This window comes from Silene latifolia, chromosome 2 (genome assembly GCF_048544455.1).
Source record: "Silene latifolia isolate original U9 population chromosome 2, ASM4854445v1, whole genome shotgun sequence".
Lineage (NCBI taxonomy): Eukaryota > Viridiplantae > Streptophyta > Magnoliopsida > Caryophyllales > Caryophyllaceae > Silene > Silene latifolia.
In genome coordinates, this window is record NC_133527.1 from 138,452,667 (window position 1) to 138,471,686 (window position 19,020).

Below are 19,020 nucleotides of genomic sequence, written 5' to 3' on the forward strand. Positions count from 1 at the left end.
TGAAAACATTAGTAACTTTATGTACATGTGAAACATGACACATTGACCTATACAATTATTTCTTACTATGAAATTAACCAATTTAAGTCCTAGCTTCACAAAATTAGGTCCATATTTCACAAAAACAAGTTTCACAAAATTAGGTATAGAGTTCACATAATCATGTCTAGGTTTCACAAAATTAGATCTAGGTTTCACAAAATGAAATCCAGGTTTCAGAAAATCAAGCTTCATAAATCAAGTCAAGATTTCACATAATCAGGTACAAAGTTCACAAAACTATCTCCAAGGTTCACAATATTAGCTTCAACATTCACAAAATCTTAACCTATGATTGATACAATTATTTCTTACTATGAAACTAACCAATTTAATTCCTAACTTCACAAAATTAGGTCTGGGTTTCACAAAATTAAGTTTCAAAAAAATAAGTCTAGAGTTCACATAATCATGTCGAGGTTTCACAAAATCAGATCTAGATTTCACAAAATGAAATCCAGGTTTCACAAAATCAAGTTTCACAAATCAAGTCGATATTTCACATAATCAGGTACAAAGTTCACAAAAAATCCAACAATACCAAAAAAAGAGAGCCAAAAAACTACCATGCTGTCAAGGAGGCAGATATTTAAACACCTACTCCATAAAAAGCCACACAACATGAAAGCTCGTGCATGGTATAGATAGCAGACATGATACAATGTCTTCAAGAAAGAATCTAATGACCTAATGTTATTTAAAGTTGCTCCCACAAACTCTATGAATAAGGAGTTAAAGATGACAAAAGTGAGAGATTTTCCATTAGTGTACAACCAAGTAGCTCATTAGTCACTAGAATCAACACCATGACGTACTTTCAAATATTTCATGTACAAACTCCTTGGCTATATTTTACATATGTTACATGATACGTGCATTTTATATAGTCTTTTTAGCCTAATTCATGCACGTATTTCTATGCTTTTATCGTGGTTTTATGCTACGAAATGCCCCGAATATGCTACTTTGGTTTGTTTTGTTTTATTTGCAGGAATGAACCCAAAAGTAGTGAAATCAAGCCTTTTACCATCCTTTTAGCATGCATTTGGAGGAAGAGTGAATTTGGAGCGGAAATGAAGCTATTTTGAGATGCGCATTGGAGTAAGGAAGTTAGGCGAGCCAAGAGAGTGCTTCAATTTGCTAGTTCCTGCTTGTAAGAGCCATATCTCGAGTTCTACAACAGATATTCAGGTGATTCCAATTGAAGATGAAAGTTTGTTCTTTTAGCTTTCCAATGCCACCGGAATCATCCTGTTTGACCAAGTAACGAAGAAATGGCAGCCTTTTGAAGTTCAGTGCGCGAAGCAGGAATTACGCGCTGAGAAGTGCTCGATCGAGAGCCCATTTGCTCGATCGAGAGCTACCTATTCTTGATCGAGTGATTAAAGGGAAAGAAGTCTTCGATCGAGAGGAATTGTTCTCGATCGAGAGGAATGCTAAGGAATATCACTCGATCGAGAGCCTTAAGTGCTCGATCGAGTGGATATTGCTACGGGCTGGGCTTTTTAGGTTTAATTCCGTCATTAGGTTTAATAAACCTTATTTTCTTATAAATAAGGAGTCAGGATGTCGATGTAAACTCTCTCACACACTCTACTTCGCTACTTTTCTTCTGTCACTTTCACTGTTACTTTTATTTCTTCATTTCCGGACTTAATTCAGTAATTCTTTCTTCTCTTTTCTTCTTTAATTATTATTTAATGCTTATTATTCTTGCTTTAATTCTTGTTCTTACTTATTCCATGTCTAGCTAATTCCCCCTAGTATGTTAGGATTAGGGAAGCCGTGGTAGCGATGCTTTAATTGTACTAAATAGATTAGCCCTGCGATAAGAATTGTATTAGGCAATTTAATTGTTATCCGGTCGAATGAATGCATGCAGGAGACCATAAATTTAGTTAACCCCGACCTAGATCGAAAGATTGGAAGGGAAGGCTTGCTTAATTACAATAGGGTATTGCAGTGAGGGCGAAAGTTAAGCTGTTTACGCTCTAGGGCGGTTTAAGGACCGAAAGGTGACGACCATAGCTCTTCTTATCAATAGTCTAATCGCCTTAGTATTCCCGATAGTATAAGATCTGATAGCTGCCACGGTGGACCGACTCCTAGCATACTCCCTTTTCTTCATTAATTTCTCTTTTTATTTCTCTTGCTTAGTCTTTAGTTTAGTTAACACAAACCTTTCAAACCCCCATTAGTGACATTAGACAGATAAATAGACAAATAGATAGTACACCGCCTCCCTGTGGAGATCGACCCTACTTACCGCTGACTTCATTAGCGAACTTAGGTATTTTATTTTTGGTACGAAACGACAGTATCAAATTTTGGCGCCGTTGCCGGGGAGGCAATCTATTTATTTATTTGTTTAATTTTATCTGTTTGAAGCCTCAGGGGATTTTTCCCTTGAGGCCGTTTTAATCTTTTGTTTAGTGCTGTTTTGATAGGCCTTACAGGTACTACCTAGACAGTTCTAGGTGAAAGACAGTCAAAGGGAAGGCTTGAGTACCTTTGACCCACCACCGATGTCCCATTTTATGGAATGCAGACGGTGATTTACTGACGGGAGATGTGGTTCTGCTGAGCACAATGCAGCTGTAGTTGTGCCGCCACATCCGCCCTATCAATGGCCACCGCAACAAGATTCCCCTGATATACAAGAAGAAGACATTGCGGAGCTGAAATCCTTAATGGAGGCACTTGCATTCCAAGTGCAGGAATATGTCTCGCGATTTGATGAGCTCGAGTCTGCAGTTGCTCAATTAGCAGCTGAGATAGAGAGAGAGAAAGAGATCGCGGAGTCGACATATTTGATGAGAATGCTTGTATCACAAATGCAAGAGAGTGATAGATATATGGACGCTCGAATCCCCGAATCGAGTCACAAATAGCTCGGTTAGCAAATGAGATGCAAGAAGAAGAGGTTTATCTTCTTTGAGAGCAGTTTTCTCGTAAGAAAACCGTGTTGCCCAATGATGAGGATGACTTCTATGACTCGGACGACGAGTTCCTATCATATTTCACTGCCCCACGCGAAGATTTCAGCGCTGTACAGGAGGTATCACTCGATCGAGTGACAATTATTGGTCGATCGAGTGACTTTCCAGAAGAACTTGCTCGATCGAGTGAAAATCCTTCTCGATCGAGTGAAATTCGGGAGGACAATCCTCGATCGAGTAATATCCCTTCTCGATCGAGTGAGATGCGGGAGGAAGTTGGTCGATCGAGTGAGTACTTTGCTCGATCGACTGATTTGGCCATTGGGAGCTTAACTCCGTCACTTGGGTTCATATTGGATGATGAGTTTGACGATGATGAAGGTTACGGTGAACCTCCCCTATTCACAAATGTAGTCGGATACACTTGAAGTCGCGATCTACGGGCGATTCCACCGAGGAGGTTGATGAAGAAGCAGTTGAGACGGTAATTGCTCCTAGCACGGATGAGGTATCACATTCTTTTGTCAGTGATTCCGTAGTTGAGAGCAACCAACCTGAGGTAGTAAACGGTAATTTTATTATTGTTTGTATATTACCTCGTCTGATTCATGCATGTCCTTTTAATGCTTTACCCCCTCCCATGTGGACATATAATTTAACTGATTTTCACCGTACATGTCATCTCAAAACTGCTAATTTGAATTTAACCCATAATGTATTGACGATTGCTCCCGCGCTCCTTTATTTTGTGGATAAATTTAGGAGCGCCCATAGGAAATTTGTTCGGCTTAAAAAGTTAAACATTTTTATTTCCTATTTTGTTATTCCACTCTGGTGCTACTTACTGTTTTGTGTAGCACATGCGCAGCTATTTGACAAAGTTGTTGTGCGCGCTTTGAGCTGTTTTGATCGTGATTAATTATAGAGGCTCGAAGAAAAAGAAGGTCGAGCTGGGACCTGACTGAAGCTAGCGCTACCCGGGAGGCAACCCGGAGATTTTATTTTGCATCTTTATTTACTTCCAGTTGTAATAAATGGTTTTTATACCATAGACGGTCTCAGTTAAGCTTGTCTTTGTTAGTTGCGGGCTGTTTTAATTGCATTTTGCAGGAATTCATCGAGCATCACTCGATCGAGTGGTTTTTCCTACTCGATCGAGCACTGTAGCTAAAGGATTCACTCGATCGAGTGAAATACTTACTCGATCGACCACTTGCAGAATGAGAAGCTACTCGATCGACCAAGATTCCTTTCGATCGAGCAGTTTTTGAATGCCCATTTCACTCGATCGACTACTGTTCAACTGCCATCGAGTGTTTTTGACTTGGATTAGCTTCCTGAGACGGTTTTCCGGGCCCTTAGCAACCTCCCATTTCATGGTCGGTTTGGGGAGGTTCCCTTATTCGCGCATTTTGTAAGTTTTCCGCTTTTACTCTCTTTCTCCTTCAGTTTGCATTTCCTTTCCATGTTTTGGTACAATGGGGGCATTGTACGGTTTGGTTTGGGGAGGTTATGCATCCATATCTGTGTCTGCATTTTGTTTTCATTGCATTTCAGTTATCACGTTTACTTTTCTGTTTGCATTGTTATTTATTTCATAAAAATTCAAAAAATTCAATAAAAATTTGAAAAAATTGTTAAAAATTCAAAAACATTCACGTTTATTTTTAGCATATAGGTTGAGTCGGAACGGTAGATTTCAATGATGAAATTGCACTATATCTGTCTTTTTGCTTATGCCTTGCATTAAACTGTTATCTTTTAGCTTTGTCTTTTGCATAATCCACGAGTTAATGTTTAATTTAGCTGAACGAATAGACTTGACCTGAAATATTGGCAACCTACTTATAATTTCTAAGATTTAGAGCCTTATAAACTCGGTGTCATTTATGACCGCTTTCATGTAGGATTGTGAGTGGTTACTCCTTGCATAACATGTATCATCAATTTGCACATATATGAAATTCAATTGCTTTTTGCCTACATACATTCGGGTTAGTGGTTGGTGTCACATGCAGGGAGGTGCTTACAATTTCCCTTTCTTTCAATTTTACCCATTTAACTCCACATTAGCCAAATTTGCCAGTTGACCCTTAGCTACATTCCAAATTTAGCCTGCCCTGTCAAGCTAGTTTAGTGTATGTTTTGCGGTATACATTTCATTGTATCAAATTTTGGCTTGTATTCTGTCGATTCGGAGTTGGTAATAATGAAAAAAAAAGGAGGTTGATGAAAAAAAAAAAAAGAAGAAAGAAACCGAAAAAAAAATAGAAATAGAAAAAGAAAGAAAAAAAAGATGTCGTTTGTTGACGGTTTCGCTCCTATGCTTTATTTATATCATTTGAGGAGTATGTTTGGTTCGGTTTGGTGAGATTTTATGCCAAATGAAGGGCATGGTGCTTATTTCATAATTGAGTTGGAAATGGATATGTCTCATATGGTTTTGTTTAGGTACTAGCTTGATCACCTATACCTCCACATTCCCATAAATGTTTTGCCTTTTCTTACCCATTGCCTCACTTTACCATATTTTTGTAAGCCCTCGGCTGTGACAGGACCTTGTTGGTTGGAATGTGTGTACGGTAGTTAGAATTGTCTATCATATTAGTTGCATGCATGTTTATGTGGGTCGTAGTCTAGGTGAGCGACTATTTCTCTTCCTCTCTTATACATATTTATGCTTACCCTTTGCTTCATGAGAGAAGAGTGACCCGTGAGAGTCCATTATTGAAGGTCTTGCAAGGTCGACGGTTCAGCTTTATTATAGACATCTTACAACTCGTTTGCATTTGACTGTCTAGCTACAAGTGTTAGTTTGCTTGCATTAAATTGGCTTAAGTGGGCATTTGTAGCTAGCTCTGAGTTATCTTTTCCGTTCCATTAGTTGCATTTTAGTTTACTCGGGGACGAGTAAAGGTTTGGTTTGGGGAGATTTGATACGTGCATTTTATATAGTCTTTTTAGCCTAATTCATGCACGTATTTCTATGCTTTTATCGTGGTTTTATGCTACGAAATGCCCCGAATATGCTACTTTGGTTTGTTTTGTTTTATTTGCAGGAATGAACCCAAAAGTAGTGAAATCAAGCCTTTTACCATCCTTTTAGCATGCATTTGGAGGAAGAGTGAATTTGGAGCGGAAATGAAGCTATTTTGAGATGCGCATTGGAGTAAGGAAGTTAGGCGAGCCAAGAGAGTGCTTCAATTTGCTAGTTCCTGCTTGTAAGAGCCATATCTCGAGTTCTACAACAGATATTCAGGTGATTCCAATTGAAGATGAAAGTTTGTCCTTTTAGCTTTCCAATGCCACCGGAATCATCCTGTTTGACCAAGTAACGAAGAAATGGCAGCCTTTTGAAGTTCAGTGCGCGAAGCAGAATTACGCGCCGAGAAGTGCTCGATCGAGAGCCCATTTGCTCGATCGAGAGCTACCTATTCTTGATCGAGTGATTAAAGGGAAAGAAGTCTTCGATCGAGAGGAATTGTTCTCGATCGAGAGGAATGCTAAGGAATATCACTCGATCGAGAGCCTTAAGTGCTCGATCGAGTGGATATTGCTACGGGGCCGGGCTTTTTAGGTTTAATTCCGTCATTAGGTTTAATAAACCTTATTTTCTTATAAATAAGGAGTCAGGATGTCGATGTAAACTCTCTCACACACTCTACTTCGCTACTTTTCTTCTCACTTTCTTTCATTACTTTTATTTCTTCATTTCCTGGACTTAATTCAAGAATTCTTTCTTCTCTTTTCTTCTTTAATTATTATTTAATGCTTATTATTCTTGCTTTAATTCTTGTTCTTACTTATTCCATGTCTAGCTAATTCCCCCTAGTATGTTAGGATTAGGGAAGCCGTGGTAGCGATGCTTTAATTGTACTAAATAGATTAGCCCTGCGATAAGAATTGTATTAGGCAATTTAATTGTTATCCGGTCGAATGAATGCATGCAGGAGACCATAAATTTAGTTAACCCCGACCTAGATCGAAAGATTGGAAGGGAAGGCTTGCTTAATTACAATAGGGTATTGCAGTGAGGGCGAAAGTTAAGCTGTTTACGCTCTAGGGCGGTTTAAGGACCGAAAGGTGACGACCATAGCTCTTCTTATCAATAGTCTAATCGCCTTAGTATTCCCGATAGTATAAGATCTGATAGCTGCCACGGTGGACCGACTCCTAGCATACTCCCTTTTCTTCTGTTAATTTCTCTTTTTTATTTCTCTTGCTTAGTCTTTAGTTTAGTTAACACAAACCTTTCAAACCCCCATTAGTGACATTAGACAGATAAATAGACAAATAGATAGTACACCGCCTCCCTGTGGAGATCGACCCTACTTACCGCTGACTTCTGTTAGCAGTAACTTAGGTATTTTATTTTTGGTACGAAACGACAGTATCATTACACAAGATCCTACACTATGTGGCAGTGCAGGTATAATGGTTTTTACATCACTCTCCATATTACCCATATTGAATTTACTAAACAGGCAATCCATCACAAATTTGCATATGGTTAAAGATAAGCAAAGCAATAATCATGTCATACCTGGAAGTTTGGGAACACCCAACTTTTCGCATAATTCATCATAGAAATGGTTACAGTTTCTTGATAATAAGTCGTAAGAAACTCCAGGCCACTCTCTGCTAAGCTCTCTCAAAATCTGATTAACCTTGAATATGGATTGATTTGTTTGTCCAAGAACAATTTTCTCACGATATGTATACATAGGATTTTTTTGTAGAAGGGCAGCTAAAGACTCCAGTTCCTTGTTCACAGAAGCCAAATGACCATTCATCATCTCCATACACCTATTAGCATAAGATAGAACTTGAGGTCATTGGGTAAGTCAACAAAAATTTTAAATAGGCAAAAGTCTTGCAGTTGTCAAATTTTTTTGCCAGGAAAAGTACACACTGCACTCATTTGCTTCTCAACTTGATTCTTACTGGAATAGGGTCAGATCGCCTTTGTGTAGATTTAACATAGACGATTCCACGATTCATGTAAGTATCTAAATCTCAACTGAAATAAACGCATCAACTCTACTACTTTCAGTGCAAAAGAGGGAAGCATCATCATAAATTAATAATGCTAGCATCGCTTGGTGTTTCTTTCACTTCGAAGTTGTTACGGTAGCAACTTTAATCATTTTTATTATGTAATGCAGTGACGCGAAAATCGTAAAGGATACATGCCGACATGCCGTAGATCACTTGAAATATAGATATAAGCATTTGACACTCATCCACACATACGAGTATGGACATCAAAAGGTTACCCCTGATAACAGCTAGATAATTAATTCAATTGTACTCCTGTTAAGGCAAAAGAGGCACTGTCGTAATAATATGAATCAGCGAGACAGGCAAAGTAACAGAAGGACAAGTCTGCCAGCTTCCCACTCAGATCACCTAAAAGTCAACTTTTACAGCATCTATAGAAAACAATAATCAACAAGTCCTTAACATTTGATTGGCTAAGCACGCTTAGAAGTCAATGTCTTTGTAATGAGCTCAAGCACCCTATATATCAATCTCAACAAAGTATTAAATCTCAGTTTCAAATTTGATCTCCTCAGTCTTAACTCTAAAAATGTAGCTCAAAATGCGATCATAACTTCAAAACCTTGATAACTAGCTCGTCTTTCAATCTCAAATCCCAATGAACTCGTCTCAACAAATCCCATTGCATACCTCCAGAGATACTTCATCATTAGCTCATTCCGTCTTGATAAATCAAAATCACTCTCCGTAATCAGAAACTCACCCTTACTAATAGATGAAAAATTCAAATCAACACCGAAATACGACAATTCCTAATTAAAACCAACACAAATGACTACATCCTTCAGACACTAATTCATAAGTAACCACATTCGTTCTTACAGCACTTTCAGCAAGTAACCACATTCTTACAGCAATTTCAGCAAGCATCCATTTTATAGCATATATCAGCAAGTAAACATCCATTTTACAACATATATCAGAGATAAACATCACTTTTACAACAATTTTCAGCATGAAGCACAAGTTTTACAGTAATTTCAGCAAGTAAACACAAAATGAAAGCGAAAACTTAAAAAATGAAGGAATATTAAAAATCGTCATAATAATGCTATACACATCTTAAACTAGCTAAAATTATGGAAGCAATTAAGCAAACATTAAACAGAAGAGATTACGCATAGAAAGTGAAGAGACGAAGCATACGAAGAAAAGGAACTAGAGAAAACAAGCTCGAATCGAAAACACACAAAATCAAGTAAATCAGTGAGCAAAAATAGAAATTAATCATAAAAATACAATTAACAACTCAAATGAAACAAATGTAAACAAATGTAAACAATGTTTGATCCGTAATAAAGCAACAAAGGCATGCGAAGTTAAAATAAATTGACACAAAAAATCAAATAAAAATTAGTAAAAATGACGAGATTTGCGAAATTAAAGCGAAGGAAGAAGAGAATCACCTGCGAATCTGAGCGAAAACAGCGGAAAATTAACAAGAAATCGAAAAATAATGCGCTATAACGACGATTGATAGAGAGATAATCGATCTTCCATGGAATTTCCTTCGCTTCATTCAACAAATTTTCATCTTCTATCGACATTTTTAACTTAATTTCTTCCGATTTTGCCCCAAATTGAAGTATTAAAGTTTATGATTTTTAATCTTAGAAATTTTGAGCAAAAATCACAAGTAAAGTAAAGAAGAACGAACCGAAAAAACGAAGCTATAATCTTGCGCAAGAATGGTGATGAACGAACGAAATTGCAGAGGAGAGAGAAAGAGAAGGCAAAATAACAGGTGAAAATGAACGATATCACATAGTATTTTTTTGGGTGGGCTTATAACTGGTAGTTGATGTTGCACAATCATGTGCGTCGAGTCTAATTATATTTGACTGGATGAGATGAGTCCAGCCGCCTCACCATAAGAAGGGTGCCTCACATGATTCAATATATATATATATATATATATATATATATATATATATATATATATATATATATATATATATATATATAGAGTCAAGATCCGGTGAGAACGATCACTCGGTGAGAACGGTCTAATTATACAATTCCACAAAACTCTCGTCATCCCGTATTTCCTCCTAAATGCAATTTCCACAAAACTACCTGCCATGCCATCACATTTCATCTCCACATCATCTGCCGTCACCGCCGTCGATCACTAACAACCGCCAAAAAACCACTAACGAACATCCCCGGCGCCGGCGTTAACTCCGGCGGCACTATTAAACACCACGAAGCCTCAACATTTCGGATTCTTAAATCCAGAATCCCAATTCTCCTTCCTCCAATTTTGAAATCCGCCACCTCAGACCACCCTACCTACTCCATCCTCCTCCAATTTTGAAATCGCCGGAAAGTAAACCTTGAAAATGAATGTCAAAATCACCAGATCCAATGTCGGAAAAACAGAAATAGAGGCGTCTGGCAACACAATCGCCGACAATGGTGATTGGGGATGAGAGAGGTAGCTTCCTGGAGTGACAATTGCACATGGAAGAGTGTTGCCAAATATTAACCCGGTGTAGCCAAAGAAGATTGATGAGAAATCACCAAAAGAGCAGAATCTCCATCCAAGACAAGTCACCTAAGAACTAAGAAGGATGAAGTTTTATAAGTGCTGTAGTTTGGTCGCATTTTAATCGTGAAACTTATGAATTAATTAACCATCACTTAAGGTTAATAAAAGTGGCCTTTGTAATATATACTCCCTCCAATTCTATGTATTCTTCCCTTTGTTTGTGGGCACGGAAATTAAGGAGAAGAATAAAATAAGAGTAAAAAGTTGGGTGGGGTTTGGTAATTGGAGAGAGGGATGAATAATTATGAGTTAAATAAGAAATGGTGGGGCCAAAACATTAAGGAAACTAATAAAATATGAGGAAAAGAGTTGGGTGGGGTTTGGTGATAGGAGAGAGAAATGAATAAAATAAGAGTAAAAGTTTTCAAAATAAGAAAGGAGAAGAAAACCTGAATAATCCGTTTTAGGAAATAGGGAAGAATATATAGAATAGGAGGGAGTAGCACTTAAAACTAATTTTTAATCGTATTGTTTTAGTTTAATGGTATATGTATGTAGTAGTGGTAGAAGTAATATGGTCAGGATTGTAGTTGAGAGTTCTTATTATTTCAACAATCTGGGATCAATAGCTGATTGATTATGAAAATCTGTCGTGTTTCGAATACGAATTAAATGTATAAATATTAAGTCTCCTGTTTCGGAATTTTTTGATTGTTTATCATGCGGTTTTTTTTTATTGTTTTCGGTAGAGTCGATTATTTTAATGATTAAATGACTAATGTTTAGTTTGGAATTGTTGAATGACGATCCATAAGATCATTTAGGTAAAATATTTATAACCCGTCCGCAACATTTTGATTAGTAGTGGTTATACTTTATATGTATGTAATGTTAGGAGTAACGACAATTGTTAAAAGTAGTAAGGTCCTTAGAATTGCAGAGATAAAAAGTGTACCTAGGAAAGGAAAAAGTGTACATACATTCTTAAAAAGTGTATATAGAATATATGTAAAAAGTGTATCTACATTCTTAAAAAGTGTATACACAATTACGTAAAAATGTACCTAAGATAGAAAAAAAAAAAGTGTATCTACATTATTAAAAAGTGTATATAGAATTCTGGTAAAAAGTGTACCTACGATAGTCAAAAGTGTATCTGAGATTCGGTAAAAAAAAAGTGTATCTACATTATTAAAAAGTGTATATAAAATTCTGGTAAAAAGTGTTCCTACGATAGTCAAAAGTGTATCTGAGATTTGGTAAAAAAAAAATAATAATAATAAAAAAAATTGTACCTTATATATATATATATATATATATATATATATATATATATATATATATATATATATATATATATATATAGATTTAGGATCCGGTGAGAACGATCACTCGGTGAGAATGCACTATATACATTCTATAGATTTAGGATCCGGTGAGAACGATCACTCGGTGAGAACGCACTATATACATTCTATATTATATATATATATATATATATATATATATATATATATATATATATATATATATATATATATATATATATATATATATATATATATATATATATATATATATATATAAACTCGAGTTGAATAGTTGTGGATGCACCACGTGTCAACCGAGCATTAAATACGGCTATTAATTACAGCTGGACATTAAATATAAACATAATAAATGCAGCATAAATTTTAACAAAGTATTAATTGGAGTTTAATTAATGTATTATAAAATTATAAATAATAATTACGGTGATTTATTTTAAATTTATATAAAAAAATTGATAAAAATGCTAAAATGTAAATCATTATCTTTATTGTGAAAAGTGCTTTAAATTGAGTATACTTTTAATTATATTTATCGAAATATTTTGATATATATATATAGATGATTAAAGTGAGTGTCTCACAATGCGTTACATTTACTTAAAGAAAAAGATTTTGAGAAAGTTATAATACATAGACCATTAAATCCATCAATAAAAATATATGTGGAGGAGTCATTGTATTTATTAAGAACAAAACTTAAAGATAACTACTAAGAGATAAGTTTTTATGATGTGATAATGAAAAAATTTTATTGGACAAGTGATAATGTGATAACGAGTGAGATATTTGAAAACATTATGAAAAACTTAATGAAAATACATTTGAGGTTTAAGAGGTTTTAAATAATGTGATAACGAGTGGAGATTTGTACTTGAAATATGGTTTTTTGGACTTTTTCAAGTCAGTTAAGACGGGATTTTAAGGTGATTTGATGCCTATCGTAGAAAAATGGTACTGATTTCTAATTATTGATTATGTTGATACAGATTATGAAAAAAAGGTTATTATATTGGTACTGTTTATCAATTAACCATAATTTATAAATAGTTGTTTCAAAAAAACAAAAGTTACAAATTTCTTATAAATATGTTACATTGCATATTGTGGACATGGCCCACCTACGCGCTAAACTGATCTGTTGGACGCATAGCGGTCTTTTGAAAGCCACGCTCGTCGGCGTAAGAATGCTTTCGACCGGATCGTTTTAGATCGGTCGGTTTCGTCTCGGCAAGGATCTCGAAACGATGCAAGAGATGTTCGGAGTCGCCACCAAGCATTTGTGGGATGCTTGGAACCCGTTCGAATCCACTTTATACCTCGGTCAAACGAAACACAAAGCAGGGTTTGACATAGGTACTAAAGATAAGGAATCGTCCCTCTTTAGCATCATATCTCTAGAATGACTCTCGTACGCCCTGGATAAAGTCGTCCACTATTCAAAGTTTCTGAGTAAGAGGTGAAGGCACGTATTTGAAAGCCCTTTAATCATACACCCAATCCCGCCCGCGATAGCGGCCTCTACTGATCGATCTTGGTTGGTTAAATGCAAATTTTGATAAAACGGTTTAAATGCATGAATGCGCATCCAAAAGTTTAACCTAACATGTGAGCTTTCTATGTCGATTTGTTTAATCCAAGTATCAAGTATAAGATGTCAAGTTGGATTTTCTGTTGATTTGCATGCAAGACGGAAATTAAACATCCATTTACCGAATTAGGTTTATGGTGCATAACGTGATCCATTTGTCTTAGTAAGGTGTTTTGCAAATATAGGATAAAACGAGCGGATTCGTCATCTGATCCGTCCTGTATTCGGGTTAACCGAAGTCAGGATCGTCCTAGACGAATGCTGGAAGGGGAACAGGCCCTGCATCAGGCAGCCAGAAGAGGCGCGAACCTCTTGGCGATTGTAAAGGGGTCTCCCCTGGTTTGAAAATAGAAAAAGGAAAGGCCTGTTTAGGCGCGGATCAGCAAACGATGGAAGACGTGTTCTGACCATTCGAAAAAGCTCATGAAACGTTTTGAAGAACGGGTGTTTGAACCCGTTTTGGTTTGAAAAGGCCGTTTAGGCCGCTTTTGTATTGATTTGAAGAACGAGACTTGAATAATCGTCATTGTTTTGACAATATTCGATGTCGGGTTCGATTTTGCAAGCTTAACATGAATAGTTTTGAAAATGATTATGAACTAATTGTTTTAATTTCATTTGTTTGTAATTAGTCAATATTCATCATCGTACTCGGGTTAGAATCCGACATGGTATATGGAATCAAGGATGACTTTGTGTTGATGACTGATACATTTATTTTGAAAATGTAAAGAAATAATAAAAGGCTTTAAAATACCCTTCAAAATTTAAATAAATGAAATAAAAGGTTTACAATACCTTTTATAATGTAACTAACCAAATATTATCACCGAAACACGGATTAAACCGTCATGGTATTAGGAATCAAGGGTGAAAAATGTTTTATGGTTAAAAACTTGTCATAAAAAGGTTTGAAAATACTTGAAATGGTAAAAACCGATTGTAAATATAAAATAAAAAATAAAGGAGGTGAAGAAACCAAACACGGTTTGGATTTAAGGTTAGGCAGGCTGCTTTAGGCGCGAGGCTTTATGCTACGTAAGTAGCCTCTACCTCAACCAAAAATCCGGTTTTGGCTCATTCTTCCCATGTTTTGGACCATGTTATGCATAATTTAGCATGTTATAGTCATGAAACATATGAAAACATGATAAAAGATGATTTTTACACCCTCATACTTACATGCTAGGCTTCTGGCGAGAAATCGACGAAAGTGTATCAACTTGTTTGGTCGGAAAACTCGGTTTAAAACCGTTTTAGTAAGTAAAAAGAGTGTTTTGTTAAGTTTAGTGACAGTGTAGTGGTCGAGATGGTCGATCAAGTGATTTAATGCACGATGATGGTAACAAACAATGTGTAAGGCTTGTGTTTACGATCGGTAGGTCGTAAACACGTGTCAGATTGTGACTTGAGAAGCCGAGTCTAGAATTTTAAGGGAGAGAAGAGGGGGCGGACACTCTGTGGACACGGGGGGCCCACTGGGCGCTTGGGAAAATAAGTGTTTGCATTTGTGGAGACGCCACCAATTTATTGTGGAAAATTGGAAACCATTCGAATACTTCGCGTCATGTCAAGACACAAAGTAATGACACGAACACTAAGAACTCGTTACCCTTAGCATTCTATGTCTAGAATGACTCATGGATGACAATGAACACGGATGTTCACAGAGATCTGGAGTAAGGGGTGAGGGTACGTATTAGGAAGCTCTTTTGATCGAATGCCTAATCCCGCCTGCTTCGATAGCAGCCTCTACTAATGATTAGGGAAATTATCTATACTTGATATGTAGTCGGTTATATGCATGCAATGCAACATCCAACGGTTTAATCCCAACATGTGAAGATTAACTAAGTCGGTGAACATGTAATTTAGCACTTATTAGGTCGAAGTAGGGATTTAAGGTTGATTACATGTGAAAGTAAACAAACGATAATAAAGAGTACAAAATAAACAACATACAGTAATTAAAATTACAATAATTACAACGATTCAATGATTTATGTCGAAAATACATTTAAAACGGATAATTTGAGAAAAGAAAAGGAAAATAATTAAAATTAGAAAACGGACAGATTATCGGTGATTTTACGATTAATAGTCGATTAATACATAAGCTAACAAACTAGGTCAAAGAAAGAACGAAAGTTCAGAGACAGAAATCACCCCGGAACAGGCGCAACAATGCTGCGTCCCTTGGAAGAGGCGCAGTGGTCACTGCGTCTGTTCCTGAGGTGAGTTCTGGCTGTGAAGCCGGAACTGCATATTGTTAGTGTTCATTGGTGATTTTAATGATCGATTATTAATATTCGACTCAAGTAGAAGTAATTGAGCGGATTATTTACATGTGAATCGGTCATAAAAGCAATAAAGAAAAACGAATGAGAATTAATTATAGCGAACAAAAGTGAATTATAAGCTAATTATAAGTTAATTAGGTTTAATTAATACAAATTAACTAGGTTTATTTAATACAAATTAATTAGATTTGTTATGTTAAACTATTGATGAAGATGGTGATAAACAGATGAAAAATATATAAAAAGCGAATTCCAGAGACTCGATATGAACGAATCGAATCTCTAAAATCCGGGTTTGATTTTAATGACGAAAACCCGCAAATATTGATTACTGGGGATTTAAATCGGAAATTAAAGGGTGATAAAATAATTATGAATTATGTATTACAATTATGCGAGTGAAAATATGAAGAAAATAAGAAAAGACGAATAAAAGAAACGAATCAACAAAGAACAAAGAAAGAAGAAGAAAGGCAGAAACTGCAGCAGCCTCAGGAAGAGGCGCAGCAGATGCTGCCACTCTTCGAAGAGGCGCTGCAGTTGTTGCGTTTCTTCTCGACGTCTGTCTTTTGTTAATCCGTGAAAATAGGTTTGATAAAAGGTTTTATAAATCGGTTTTAAACATGTTTTCGACGTAAATCTAGCTTACAATAATTTATACAATAATAAAATACAACAATGAAATATGGGATTTACACCCTCAGACTTACATGGTTGACGAAACGAGATTAACTAAGTTAACGATTAGTGATTGCTCGACTCGAATGTATGATGAAAGTGCCCTCGTAAGAGGATTTAGATTAAATTGATTTGATTAAATGAAGTGGAGTTGGTCAAATTGGTCGGTCATGCAAAACGAGACTGGTACTCAGAAGGATCCGAGCTTACATGGTCGAAAGTTCAAGCATGTAGACATCAATAAGCAAAGAGTGCGGTCTTAGAATGCAAAGGGAGAAGAGAAGGGCGGACACTCGCGTGAGAAATATGAGGAACGAAGGTCCCTATTTATACTAATCACACTGAGGAATTAGGGTTACGGTAAACTTTGGAAACAAAACTCGAAAAGATCTTAAAATATGCAGAAATGAGCTGGGGAAGAGGCGCAACAACCACTGCAACTCTTGGAAGAGGCGCAACAGGTGCTGCGTCCTTTCCCCAGAAGTTTCCTCCTGCGGAAGAAAGATTTTCCGCACTTCTGTTATGGAATTGCGGTAGATCTCAACTTCCTTATTGTTCAAAATATGATTTCGGGATATATTTTGCCAACAGATGAAAAGATAAAAATTATGGAATAGAAATATCCGGAATATTCCAGAACATTCCGACTCGGCATTTTAAACGGTTTATTAGAAAATGGAGCGGCTTTTTGACCCGGACTCCAAATGAACTCTAATTACTGTCAAAATGACCGTAATTGCGCGTAGATGACGACCGAGGGGTAGACACAAGTATTTGGGCTATCACTTGACGATAAACTTACGAACTGTCATAAATCGTTCCGTGTACCAAACATGCGGCCCAATCATCACCGGGTGGTTTGAAGGAGGTGCAAAAATGAGGTATCTACACACTCGCGTAACTCTCAAATGGTGGCATTTGAGGGGTATTTATAGGAAAATGAGTGGTTGTGTGAGTTTTAAGCGACGTGGCCGCATGGGCTGCTCAAAGAGGCGCGAGCCACGTCGCATGTCTTCGAGGTGTCTTGTCACTATCACACGAACGCAATCATGATTTGTTCTATCCTAGATATTTTATGAACATGTTTGGTACTTGACTATGAAAGATTCCAGGAAACCTTACCATAGAAGTTTTTGAATGGTTTGTTTTTTATGTTTGACTCGGTTTGACTCGTTGTTAGAGTCGGGATTTGAATTTTGAGTCGGTTTTTGGTCCGGTGTCGGTTTTGACTCTAGTTAGTGTCATTGTGACCCCGTCGTCATGCATTAAACACTCCAGGTACTTTTGAAAAGTTTTAAAATGTTTTATTTTTGAAATTGTTTTAGGTTTTCCGACGTATAGTTGTACACAAACTGTCGATCAAACGCTGCGATTCATAAGCATGTTGTAGTCCGATAATCATCGGGTGTTTGATGGAGTCTCAACAGATACTGGGTATCTATAGAGCCCCCACTTTGACTGATGTTTGGACAGGGCGAAAGTCAAAGTAGAGCCCCCAGGTCAATCGAAGATTATAACCTGGAGACCCAAGCGACGTCGAGGCGGCTCGAAAGTATTCGGGCCAAGGACCTGCCGTCGGGAAGGGCGACGCCAAGGCGACTCAATCGTACGAGTCAAGTACCTATCGTCGCGAACAGTTTAGAGTATGTCGATTGTCCGTGCGGGTCGTTTAAAGTCCGTTAGACTACGTACAAAGGCTCGCCAGCCATAAGAAGGAGTCATACCTGAGGTATCTTCGGGATATGTCCTTGGATTGGTTCTTGTTTGCGTACAAAGGCTCGCCAGCTGCTGTGCGTATATAAAGGGGCTTGCCAGCCGCGGTGCGTATATGAAGGGACTCGCCAGCCGATGTGCGTATATGAAGGGGCTCGCCAGCCGCTACGCATATTTGAGGAGTCTCGCCAGCCGCGGTGTGTATATGAAGGGGCTCGCCAGCCGCTGTGCGTATATGAGGGGGCTCGCCAGCCGCGATGCATATATAAAGGGGCTCGCCAGTCACTGTGCGTATATGAAGGGGCTCGCCAGCCGCTGGGCGTTGTAAGGCTCGCCATCCACGTGCGTTGTAAGGCTCGCCAGCCACGTGCGTTGTAAGGCTCGCCATCCATGTGCGTTGCAAGTCCCGCCAGCCATGTACATTTGTAAGGCTCGCCAGCCATGTGCGTTTGTAAGGCCCGCCAGCCATGTGCGTTTGTAAGGCTCGCCAACCATGTGCATTTGTAAGGCCCGCCAGCCATGATGAAGTAAGGGTCGATTGATCAACTGTGGAAATAGCCGCGTCGGATGGGCTTGTTTTGAATTAGCGGGTTTCGTGAGGAACCTCCGATATCCTGCTGGGGAATCTCGGTGTTTTTTTGTGGTGCCGGAAAGGGATAGGTTCGTGAGCCTATCTCCCAGGGCCGGCAGCGATTCTTGAATCTCGAGGAGAGATTGTCGTTGCCTGAAATTTGAGGAAACAGTGAATTTTGAATTTCACTATTATTGTTTTGAAATGACGGCTTTAATTGCGTCGTTTGAAATTTGAAGAAATAGTGAATTTTGAATTTCACCATTATTTTGAAGTGACGGTTTTAATTGCCGTCGTTTGAAATTTGAA